The sequence below is a fragment of the Chrysochloris asiatica genome, unplaced genomic scaffold, assembly GCF_000296735.1.
Source record: "Chrysochloris asiatica unplaced genomic scaffold, ChrAsi1.0 scaffold00013, whole genome shotgun sequence".
NCBI lineage: Eukaryota > Metazoa > Chordata > Mammalia > Afrosoricida > Chrysochloridae > Chrysochloris > Chrysochloris asiatica.
The window spans coordinates 22,296,870-22,308,125 of NW_006408531.1; the positions used below are offsets into that span (position 1 = coordinate 22,296,870).

The 11,256-nt window shown below is 41.5% G+C and overlaps 1 pseudogene; it reads right to left on the minus strand.

The window, feature by feature from the left end:
• LOC102841022 overlaps positions 1-10,857 on the minus strand; it is a 67,847-nt pseudogene extending 56,990 nt beyond the window's left edge.
• Between the last annotated feature and the right edge of the window lie 399 nt (positions 10,858-11,256).

Sequence of the window (11,256 nt, forward strand, 5' to 3'; positions counted from 1 at the left end):
CCAGTGGTGAGGATTTTTGTTTTCTTGACATTGAGATGTAATCCATATCGAAGGCTGTGCTCTTTGATCTTCATAAGTAAATGTTTCAAGTTCTCTTCATTTTCAGCAAGCAAGGTTGTATCATCTGCATATCGCAGGTTGTTAATGAGTCTTCCTCCAATCCTGACGCCACCTGAATTTATAGATCATCTGAGGAACAGATTTGATACATTAAACACTAAAGACTGAAGACCAGAAGAGTTGTGGAATGACATCAGGAACAACATACATGAAGAAAACAAAAAGTCGTTAAGAAGACAAGAAAGAAGGAAAAGGTCAAAATGGATGTCAGAAGAGACTCTGAAACTTGCTCTCCAGCGTAGAGATGCTGAAGCAAATGGAAGAGATGAGGAGGAACCTGTAGAAAAGATGGGAAAATTTAAATTAGAATGCCAGCTTACTGTTAGAAATATAATTGGCAAGAAATTAATGATAGTAAATCAACAAGTATTACTAATCCTAGAAATCTTTGTTAAGCAAATATGTCATGTCTTCCCTCTAGGTCTATAGAATTCTGAAGGAAGTGTTTCGACTGAGCTCTTAAATTTGTACCATGTCAAAGTGGCAAGTTTGTCCCCTGGAGAGACTCAAATTGGGATCGTTTTCAAAGTTTATGCTTTTGAAACAAAAAGAAGACTGTGGTAAAGATTAGGGCTGTAGAGTGGATGTGGTAAACTTTCCCTGTGAAATTATTTTAGGACAGCCCTTGCTACCCCCAGAAGAGTGAGCCAGGTACATTGTCATTTTCATGATGGAAAAAATTCCTTGGTGCAACTTTTCTTGCTACTTCTTACCAATTCAGTGTTCACTTTTCTTAAAAATTCTTTCTAATAAGCCCAAATTATCGTCATCTGTCCTTCGAGAACACCTATCAAAATTACCCCTTTGGGATCCCTGTAAACGGTTGCTATAGCCTTCTGAGCTGTCCTGTCTGCTTGAATTTAACCCCAGCAGTTCCCCTGTTTTGATTGGACCTTGCTTTCTGGATCAAGTTGGTAAATCTAAGACTCATCTCTGGTTATGACTCTTGCCGTAAAATTGTCTTAGATCTTGCATAAAAGACTGACGGAAAGCTTAGCTCTTTGAGCTAGCTTATCTTGGTGCAGTAGTTTTGGCAACCATTGAGCCAAGATCTTGCTGAAGCTAAGATGTTTGCTTAAAATTGAAAATGCCAACCCACGTGAGATCCAAACTTTAATAGCTATGATGTCAGTGGCAAGGATTATGATTTTTCTCCTACCAGTTAGTTTCTGGACTTCACCCACAATTTCTTTATTTTCTGAGGTTGATGGTCTTCCTTAAAATGCTTGATCCATCTAAAGCTTGTTGTTTTATGTGGGGCAACATTTTCATAAATTTGTTTAAAAGCCTCAATGATTTGTGAAGATGGCCACTTGATTTTTGTTAAAAATTTGATATTAGCTTTCATTTTAAAATTGTCATTTTTTTTCCCTCCTGATGGCACAAAAGGTGCTGTAGGTTAATGCGCTGGACTTCAAGGTCAATTTGAACCTTAAGGTTGGTGGTTCAAGCTCACTAGCTGCTCCTTGGAAACCCTATACGGGGTAGCTATGAGTCAGAACTGATTCAGTGGCACTTTACAACAACAACATGGCACAAAAAGTAACTTTTTTTTTTTTTTTTTAAAGCATCTTCAGGAGACAGACAAATAAATGTATTACTGAGAGAACTTGTTAGCAATTATCCACTGATCACAGACATGCATAAACATATTTGTAATCATCCTGGGCACCTATGAGCTAGTACTTTTTAACTTACCCTTGCGTACACATCTTCCTGAATAGTATGCGTTACTTTCAGATGGTGATCTGTGAATGAGGAATCAGCACTGGAAGGTGGTAATAATGTTAAGAAAAGGTTTATGAGTAAGTCATTGTCATTTTTGTGCTGTTGGCTGTTTTCTGTTGGTTCCTGAACTAGGTCCTTTGTCTTGCTCATACAACACGAACAAGATGAGTTTAAATTTCTGTCCTCATCCATCCACACAATAGTGCTTTTCTTGAGTATACACATCAGTCTGATCACATACTCTCTCTCTCTGAATTTCTTTTTTGTTTCTTCATTCTGACTCTTAAACTGGACATTTTTCTTGAGTCAAGTTAATAATTTCAGTCATGATGCCTCAAATTTTAGTGACCTGGGAGCCAGTTGGTGACTCTTCTTCAGCTGTGCTTTGATCTGCTTTGTGATGATTTTCTATACTGTCAGTGGATAATTTTATATTTTGATTTCCATTTGTGCCTATATGTACTACATGCAATTTGAAATAGACCAAGACTGCTGGAAGAGAAATGAATCAGGAGACCAACTCAGGGCTTTCAACTTCAACTCACAATGATTTTCCAGCTCTTGAGCTTGCCTGCTGCTTGTGTTTCTATCACTTTGCTGTGTATAAAGATGAAAAGATGAATTTGCCAACATTTTCCAAAACTAGATGACAGACTCGTGATCATAAACACTAGTGAACGGGATGATGGAGTTAGAGGCAATGCTAAGGCGACAGGCTAAGGGAGAATCAGTTTTGTGGGACAGTTACTGAGTTTGGAAAAAAACATGGTGGGTGATCCAAGTTGGAATGATTATAGGCCAGTGGTTTGAGATTCTGACTGTGTTGATTGATCAAGGCCCGAAATGTACATTTGGGCAGTCCACATTAGAAATAACGGCTGCTTGGACATGTCCTTTTTTTCTAATCATTTTTAAAAAAGTCTGCAAAAATTCATGTTGACTTGTTTTTGTTAAGTGTTGTCGAGTCAGTTCTGACTCATAGCTACCCATTATAGGGTTTTCGAGGAGCTGCTGGTAAGCTTGAATTGCCCACCTTGTGGTTCGGTTCAAAGTGACCTTGCAGTCCAGTACATGAACCCACATTATGCTTATTACTTTTCTTGTTGTTTTTGTGTGCCATCTTTTCCAACTCCTAGTGACCTTGTGGTTCCAACCGACCTTGCAGCCCAGTGCTTGATCCCACAGGACTACACCAACATTATCTGGTCTGATCCTCAAAAGAATCCTGGGAATTGAGACCCTTATTCCTGTAATTCCCAGGATTCTTTTGAGGATTAAATGAGATACCGCATATAAAAGTAATTATCCTTGGTTGGTTTAAACTGCAAGGTCAGCAGTTCAGACTCACTACCAGCTCATTGGAAATGCTAAACAGGGTCACTATGAGTCAGAACCGACTTGATGGCACTTAACAACAACACCAACACTCTTATTCCTATCCCAGGAGCTCTGATGGCACAATGGTTAAGAGTTTGGCTGCTAACTGAAAGATGTAGTATTTAGAGCCCACTAAAGCTCTGGTAGCGTATTGGTTACGAATCGGGCTGCGAGCCACAAGGTCAGCAGTTCAAAACTACCAGCGGTTCCGTGGGAGAAAGATGAGGCTTTCTGCTCCTGTAAAGATTTACAGCCTCGGAAACCCTGTGTAGGGTCGCTATGAGTCGGAACTGACTCTACGGCACATAACAACAACAACAACTGCTCTTTGGAAGAAAGATGTGGTAGTCTGCTTTCATAAAGTTGTTGTCGTTGTGTGTTGTCGAGCTGGTGCCAACTCACCGAGAACCTGTACACAGGGTTTCTGAGAGCAGCTGCTCTGTGTGAACTGCTGGCCTTTTCAGTTAGCCATCCAGTGTTTACCCTGCAAGCCCTACCGAGCAGTTCTGCTCTGCACTGCAGGGTTGGTTTATGGTTTTTATCCTTGTTGTGCAGTCTTGGGTGGTGAAAAGGAGGGTTAATGTACTTGGTTGATAATAAAAGTTTGCAGCTTTGAATGTACCCAGAGCCACTTTGGATGGCCTGAAGAGCCTTCTGAAAAATCAGCCATTGAACATTTGATGGAAAACATTTCCACTCTGACATACACACAGTTGCCATGAGTTGGAATTGGTTTGATGCCATTTCCTTTTAAAAAATCCCTATCATAAGGGAGGGGAACCAGGCTTAGAAATGCACCTAAGATCACATAGCTACTGTGGGTGGAGTTGGGAATCTAATTTGTAGGTGTTTGATTACCAAGTTTATATGCTCTTATCCACTACCCTGCATTGCCTCTCAATTGGATAATTTATATGAAAGCACGTTAAAAAGCATTTGCCTGTTCTTTGAATAATAGAAAAGAACTGCTTAAAGGCCAAAACAAAGCTTGAAATGAGAAGTGTAGGATGAAATCTTCAGTGGGGAAGGAAATGGGCTGGACTGAGTTCTGGAATGATACCCATAGAGAATAAGGAATATAGAGAAAGAAGATCAAAAAGCAGGAGAATTTGGGGAAGGATTACTTTGAATCCAAATTAAAAGTTTAAAATTGGAGGTTGTTTACTGTTAAACATCAGCAGAGGCTATAAAAGGAGGCTGCTTGCTGTGTGCTGTTGCGGAGACGGTGACTCCAATTGACGGAGTGGCACTACCAATGGGGTTTCCTAGGCGGACATCTTTGCAGGAGCAGATAGCCAGGTCTGTTCTCCCAAGGAGCTGCTGATGAATTCCAACTGACAAACTGAGTTAGTAGCTGACTTCTTCACTATTATACGAACAGGACTCCTAAGTGGAGGAGGTGATAGGCAATACTATTGTTGCTGTTGTTAAGTGCCGTGGAGTCAGTTCTGGCAGTGGCTTTTTCTCATCCTCTGGTATTACTTAAATTATTACTACCTCAGATAGGGATGTTTCTTGTAAGATTCATCAGTTGCTGTTGTTAGTGCCATCATGACCCTGTATAGAGTTTCCAAGGAGTTTGAACTGCCGACCTTGTGGTTCAAACTGACCTTGCGGTCTAGCACATTAACCCATAGTGCCACACCAGGACTCCAAGATTCATGAGTAAGCCAGTTCTTAATATAATATCTGGTGCATTATAGGTGCTTGACTTTGTTAATAAAGGAACTGTGGCAGTAGAGCTCTGAGAGAAGAACTTTAATAAGACAGAGTGGTTCCTTCCTACAATGAGCCCTGCTTAGTCAAAGACCTTGTTTGTTAATGCATAGTAAATTGTTGTGTGTTAGTGGACAGTTCACCTTTTGATGGCAGGACTGTGGCTCATGGTCCTGTTTTTCACTATTTGTGACATACCATCTTGTGACTGTAAGGTTGGTGGTCCAAACTCACCAGCTTGACAAACACTTAGCAACGACATCTTGTAATAGAAATGCTTAGTTATGGGAACACCCCCCCCCCCCCCCCCCCCCCCCCAGGTGGGGAAGGTTTAGTAGTGTCAGCCTGTTCCTTGACCTGGATGAAAGATCCTTTGTAATGAGAAACCCTCCTAAACCCTCCTTTCTATTCAGCGCTGCATTTTCATTTCCCAACAATCTCAACAATGTACATTTTGGGATACAAATTATCCATTTTCTTTGTGAATGTGCCTATTATCTAACTTCTTCTTCCTGGGATGCTGTTTTTCCTTTTATCAATCCAAAAAAAAAAAAGTGAGAGAAATGCAGGAGATGGACTATGTTCTGAAAATCTTTCTACTGACCTTCTGGGTTCAGTTGGACCGTCTTCTCCTGCAGCAGCCCGTCTCCTTTCTCTGTGATTTGGCATCTGTTGAACAGGAATTCAGAACTGGTTCCATTTCATTTTGGTTCTATAGCCTGTTGAGAATTTCCATTTCTACCTCAGTTATACTGAATCTAGTGGTATCATTGGGCTGGTGGTATGAATGTATGTATGTTTGTATCATACCCCTTGATGCTATGTGGGGGAGGGGTTAGACACCAAAGTGATCTTGGGGTTCTCAGAGGCAACCCTTGTGCTGGTGTTGTAGGGGGTTGTGCATCAAAGCAGTGGGGTCACTAGAGTTGTTGTCACTTCACCCCTATACTCGCCGCCTTCACCCCTCCCTACTCTGACACCCACCAGTCAGGATGCTAGCGGGTGGTTCTGCTGCTGTGCTGGCTTTGGCTAATGGGAGAGGAGAGGGGTTTCAGGGAAACCCTGCAGGGTGTCTGGGAGGGGTGAGTCCCTGAATGGAAGTGGACAGGGCTAGCCTGCTCCACACACAGGGGTGGGGAGGTGGGAGTGATGTTTGCCTGCTTCCCTCACCCATGTGGGGAGGGATGACACCATGAGATACTGGATTGGATAACACCAACCCTGGTGCTATCACTTGTCTGTCAGTTTGTCGTACTTTGGTGGCTTGTAGGTTGCTAATTCTGAAAGCTATGTCACCGGTATTTTAAATACTAGCAGCTTCAACCATGGTGGACAGGTTTCAGATGAGCTTCCAGATGAAGACAGACTAGGACGAAGGAGAGACGAACTACTTTAGAATATTTAGTCACTGAAAACCTTATGAATAGCAGTGGAACACTGTCAGCACCAGATTGTTGAATACTAAAACATGATGGAGAGCACCAGAATATTGTCAGATACAGCACCAGAAGATGAGCCCCTCAGGTTGGAAGACACTCAAAACACAACTGGGAAAGAGCTGCCTCCTCAAAGTAGAGTTGACCATGATGACTATAAATGGAGTAAAGTCCTTGAGACCTTCATTTTCTGATGGGGCACAATTCAAAACAAAGAGAAAACGCTGTAAAAATCCATTAATAATTAGAACATGGAATGTATGAAGTATGAATCTTAGAAAAATTGGAAATTGTCAAAAATGAAATGGAATGTATAAACATAGATATATCCTAGGCATTAGTGAGCTGAAATGGACTGGTATTGGCCATTTTGAATCTGACAGTCACATGCTTTACCATGCCGGGAACAACAAATTGAAGAGGAATAGAGTCATATTTATCGTTAAAAAGAACATTTCAAGAGCAGTCATGAGTTACAATGCTGTCTGTTTTAGGATAATATCCATGCTCCTACAGGGAAGCCCAGATAATACCTCTATTATTCAAATTTACGCACCAACCACTAAAGCCAGTGAGGATGAAATAGAATTCTACCAACTTCTTCAATCTGAAGTTGATCAAACATGCAATCAAGATGTATTGATCATTATTGGTAATTGGAATGCAAAGGTTGGAAATGAAGAAAGATCAGTAGTTGGAAAATACGGCCTTAGTGATTGAAATGATCCTGGAGATCGCATGATAGAATTTTGCAAGACCAATTAATTCTTTATTGCAAATATCTTTTTAAAACAGCATAAAAGACTATACACATGGACCTCACCAGATGGAATACAGATGGAATACAGATGACTACATCTGTGGAAAGAGACCTTGGAAAAGCTCCATATCATCAGGCAAAACAAGGCCAGGGGCAAGACTGGAACAGACCATCAATTGTTCGTATGTAAATTCAGACTGAAGCTGAAGAACATGAAAACAAGTCCACGGGAGCCAAAATAGGACCTTGAATATACCCACCAGAATTTAGAGATTATATCTGAAGAACAGATTTGATACATTAAACACTAAAAACTGAAGAACAGAAGAGTTGTGGGATAACATCAAAAACATCATACAAGAAAACAAGTATAAGGTCATTAAAAGACAAGAAAGGAGAAAAAGACCAAAATGGATGTCAGAAGAGACTCTGAAACTTGCTCTCCATTGTAGAGATGCTAAAACAAATGGAAGAAGTAAGGAGGTTCAAGAGCTGAACAGAAAATTTCAAATGTCAGCTCGAGGAGACAAAAAAGGGGAAGAACATGCTCTGCATTTTTCAAGCTGCGGGAACTGAAGAAAAAACTAAAACCTTAATTTGCGGTAATGAAGGATTCTATGGACAAAATACTGAATGATGAAGAAAACATCAAAAGAAGATGGAAGGAATACAGAGTCACTGTACCAAAAAGAAATGGTCATTGTTAAACTATTTCAAGAAGTAGCATATGATCAAGAGCCAGTGATCCTGAAGGACGAAGTCCAAGGTGCATTGAAGGAATAGGCAAAGAACAAGGCACCAGAATTGATGGAATACAAATTGAAGTCTTTGAACAAAGTGAAACGGTACTCGAGGCACTCACTTATCTATGCCAAGGAATTTGGAAGATGACTACCTGGCCAGCTGACTCTAGGAGATCTGTATTTGTGCACATTACAAAGAGAGGTGACCCAACGGAATGCGGAAATGGAAATCATCGGACAATATCATTGATAACCCATGCAAGTAAAGTTTTACTAAAGATAATACAGAAACTGCTGCAACCATGCGTTGACAAAGAACTTGAATAGGTTCAAGCCGGTTTCAGAAGAGGATGTGGAATGAAGGATATTATTGCTGATGTCAGATGAATCTTGTCTGAAAGCACAGAATACCAGAAAGATGTTTACATGTGCTTTGTTGACTACACAAAGGCTTTCAGTTATGTGGATCATGACAAGCTATGGCCAACATTGCAAAGTATGAGTATTCCATCCACAAGGAAACCTGTACATGGACCAAGAGTCAGTTGTTCGAACAGAACAAGGGAACATTGAATGGTTCAAAATTAGGACAGGTGTATGCCAGGGTTGTATTCTTTCACCATACTTATTTAGTCTGTATGCTGAACAAATAATCAGAGAAGCTGGATTATATGAAGAATGAATCAGAATCTACATTTTAACCAGAAGTCTTATGAATCACCTGTGGATCTATGAGATTTACCTGTGGGATATCTATGATTCACTTCAGGAATCTTGTTAAAAACTAGATTCTGAGTCCGTGTATTTGGGGTGGAAATAAGGAGCCCTGGTGGCTTAGCAGTTAGATGCTCAGCTATGAACTCAAAGGTCTAGAGTTTGAACCCACCAGGCAGGCTGCTTCTACATACAAAGATTACAGCTTTGAAAACCCTAGGAGGCCATTCTACTCTTATCAGGTCTCAGGGAGTCAGAATGGACTTCAGGGCAAGGCTTGCTTTTTGTTGTCCTTGTTGTTAGGGTGGACAGGCAAATTCTCAGCAGGGTGTTAAATAGGACTGAACTGGTTCAAAGTCTTGCTGTTGAAGAGTGTTTTAAATTTCATTTCTGGTATTATATTTTCTGACTATATTTTGGTTCCTTGTTTGAACACTCTGCCCCGTTTCTTTGTGTAAGCTGAAATTGCCTGTTTTCTCTGCGACTTTGTGGTGATAGTGTATTTATATTTAATCCTGGTGTGACGCTGTAGGATAAATGCTGTACTGTTATCCACAGGGTTGGCAGTTAAAACCCACCAGTGGCTCCTGGGAAACCGTATACAGGGTCACTGTGAGTCAAAACTGACTCGATGGCACTTAACAACAAGGACAATGTTGATGTGTTCTCAGGCACTCATCACCTGTCTGCTGGTGGATGTGATAGAGACTGGAAGGAAATCTGAACACAGGTCTCCATTCGCTGATTGTGTAGTATGGTTCATGGTGGGGTCCTGTGCATCCAGAAGAACCCCAGGCAGAAGCTGTGAAGGAGGAAGCAGTGGCCCCACCCTAGCTAACTGGAGGGGATGAGAACAGTGAGACCTGCAGCCTAGCCCTGGGCCTGCAGGCTACTGTATCAGCAGCCTTTTGCAAAAGCTCAGGATGGCCACTCTGCTTCATGCCAGCTGACTGATAGCTAGCCTGTTTCTCTTCTCTCTTGCCTCTCCTGTTCAGTTTCCTCTTCTAGTCAGCACCAAGTCCACATCTGTGTCCTATCATCTGAAACTCAGTGTTCCAGGACTTCCCTCTGCATCTGTTTAACTTGTTCTCCCATGCCTTTGTTGTAGAGGGACTGCTCAGTGCCTCTGCTTACTCCACCATCTTGGCCTGACTCTTGCTTTTCTCTTTATGTTCAAAATTAGCCCAACATTGGAGCCAGAGGCAGTATTCAATAAATAAATAAATCTTGAATGAATGAAATAATAATGGCTGACTGCCCACTTAAAAAGTGACAGTTTTCTTCAATATTTATTTTTTAAATGATTGATTTATTTATCTGAAAAGTTAAATACCTCTGTAGACACGGGTTATTTTCAGGAAAGGGAAGTTTGTATTTGTCTACTGAGATGTTTTGGTTTACTCATTACATGAAGCTAGTTTTGGAGCAAAGATAAGGACAGCAGAGGAAAATAAATGCATAGTAACATTATTTCTGTTCTTCAGCTAAAGTTTCTTAGATCATCTTAAAAGTAGAAATTTTTAGGGTTGTAGATGAAATAATGAAATCTTTATTTGGTTTCTTAGTAATTGTTGTTGTTAGGTGCCATCCAGTTCATACTAACTCATAGTGACCCTATGTACAACAGAACGAAACACTATCTGTCTGCTGCAGGCTGTTGGCCACTTTCTTGTTGAGTGCTATGTTGGGCCTTCCCATCATGCTGGGGGTGGGGCAGAGGGGAGAACGGCTGAATGAAGGGGAGAGGTTCTTAAAGCGGCCCATCAATTTGAGAAATTTCAGTTTCTGGTCCTCATTTTCAAAACCAGCTCTGTCCCACTGGCCAAACTTGGTTCCTGTCCACACTTCCTGGTTTCGGAAGCTTCCGTCTTGCCTGACTCGTGATCAGTCTCTTCTTGCAAGGCCCCTCTCCTCACCTGGTCTCTGTGGACCTCATCCATGTTACCTTTCTTTTCCAACACCACTTCTAAGTCTAAGTCTGGTTCCTTCTCACAATGTTCTGCTGCCTGGTTCTCTTCTTCTTTTTTTTCTTCCTCTTCAGAGCCAAGTTCTCATTACCTGGCTGCTCTTCCTGCTTCTTAGACTTGATTTTCTTATTCACTGGGGCCTTGAGGCCATCTCCAATTGGGATGTGCTCTAGAACCTCCGCTTTGGCTGGCTTCTTTTTACTTCCTTTCCTAGAGCTGCTTCTTGTGGGCCTGGAGACCTGGAGGTGGTTGAGGGACAAGTCTTGCTCCTGGTAGATTTTCTTTGTCTTCTTCATCTTGGTCTGGGGTTCCCTCCAGCTCCTGTGTTTTCATTTCTGCCCGAGGCTGCCAGCTTTCTGGTCCTGGGCCAACCTCACAAATTGTTGCCATGCGTGAGCCCATTGATGCTGCCACTTTGCCAGTCCATCTCACTAGGGGGTCTTTCTCTTTTTCTCTGACCATCCACCTTATCCAACTTGATATCCTTCTCCAGTGACTGGGCCCTCCTGACAATATGTCCGAAGTATGAGAGACGAAGTTTGGCCATCCTGGCCTCCAAGGAGCACTCTGGCTGCACTTCTTCCAAAATGGATCTATTGGTTTTTTTGCAGCCCATGGCACTTTCAATATTCTCCTCCAACACAATAACTCAAAGGCATCAATTCTTCTATGGTCTTCCTTATTCACTGTCCAGC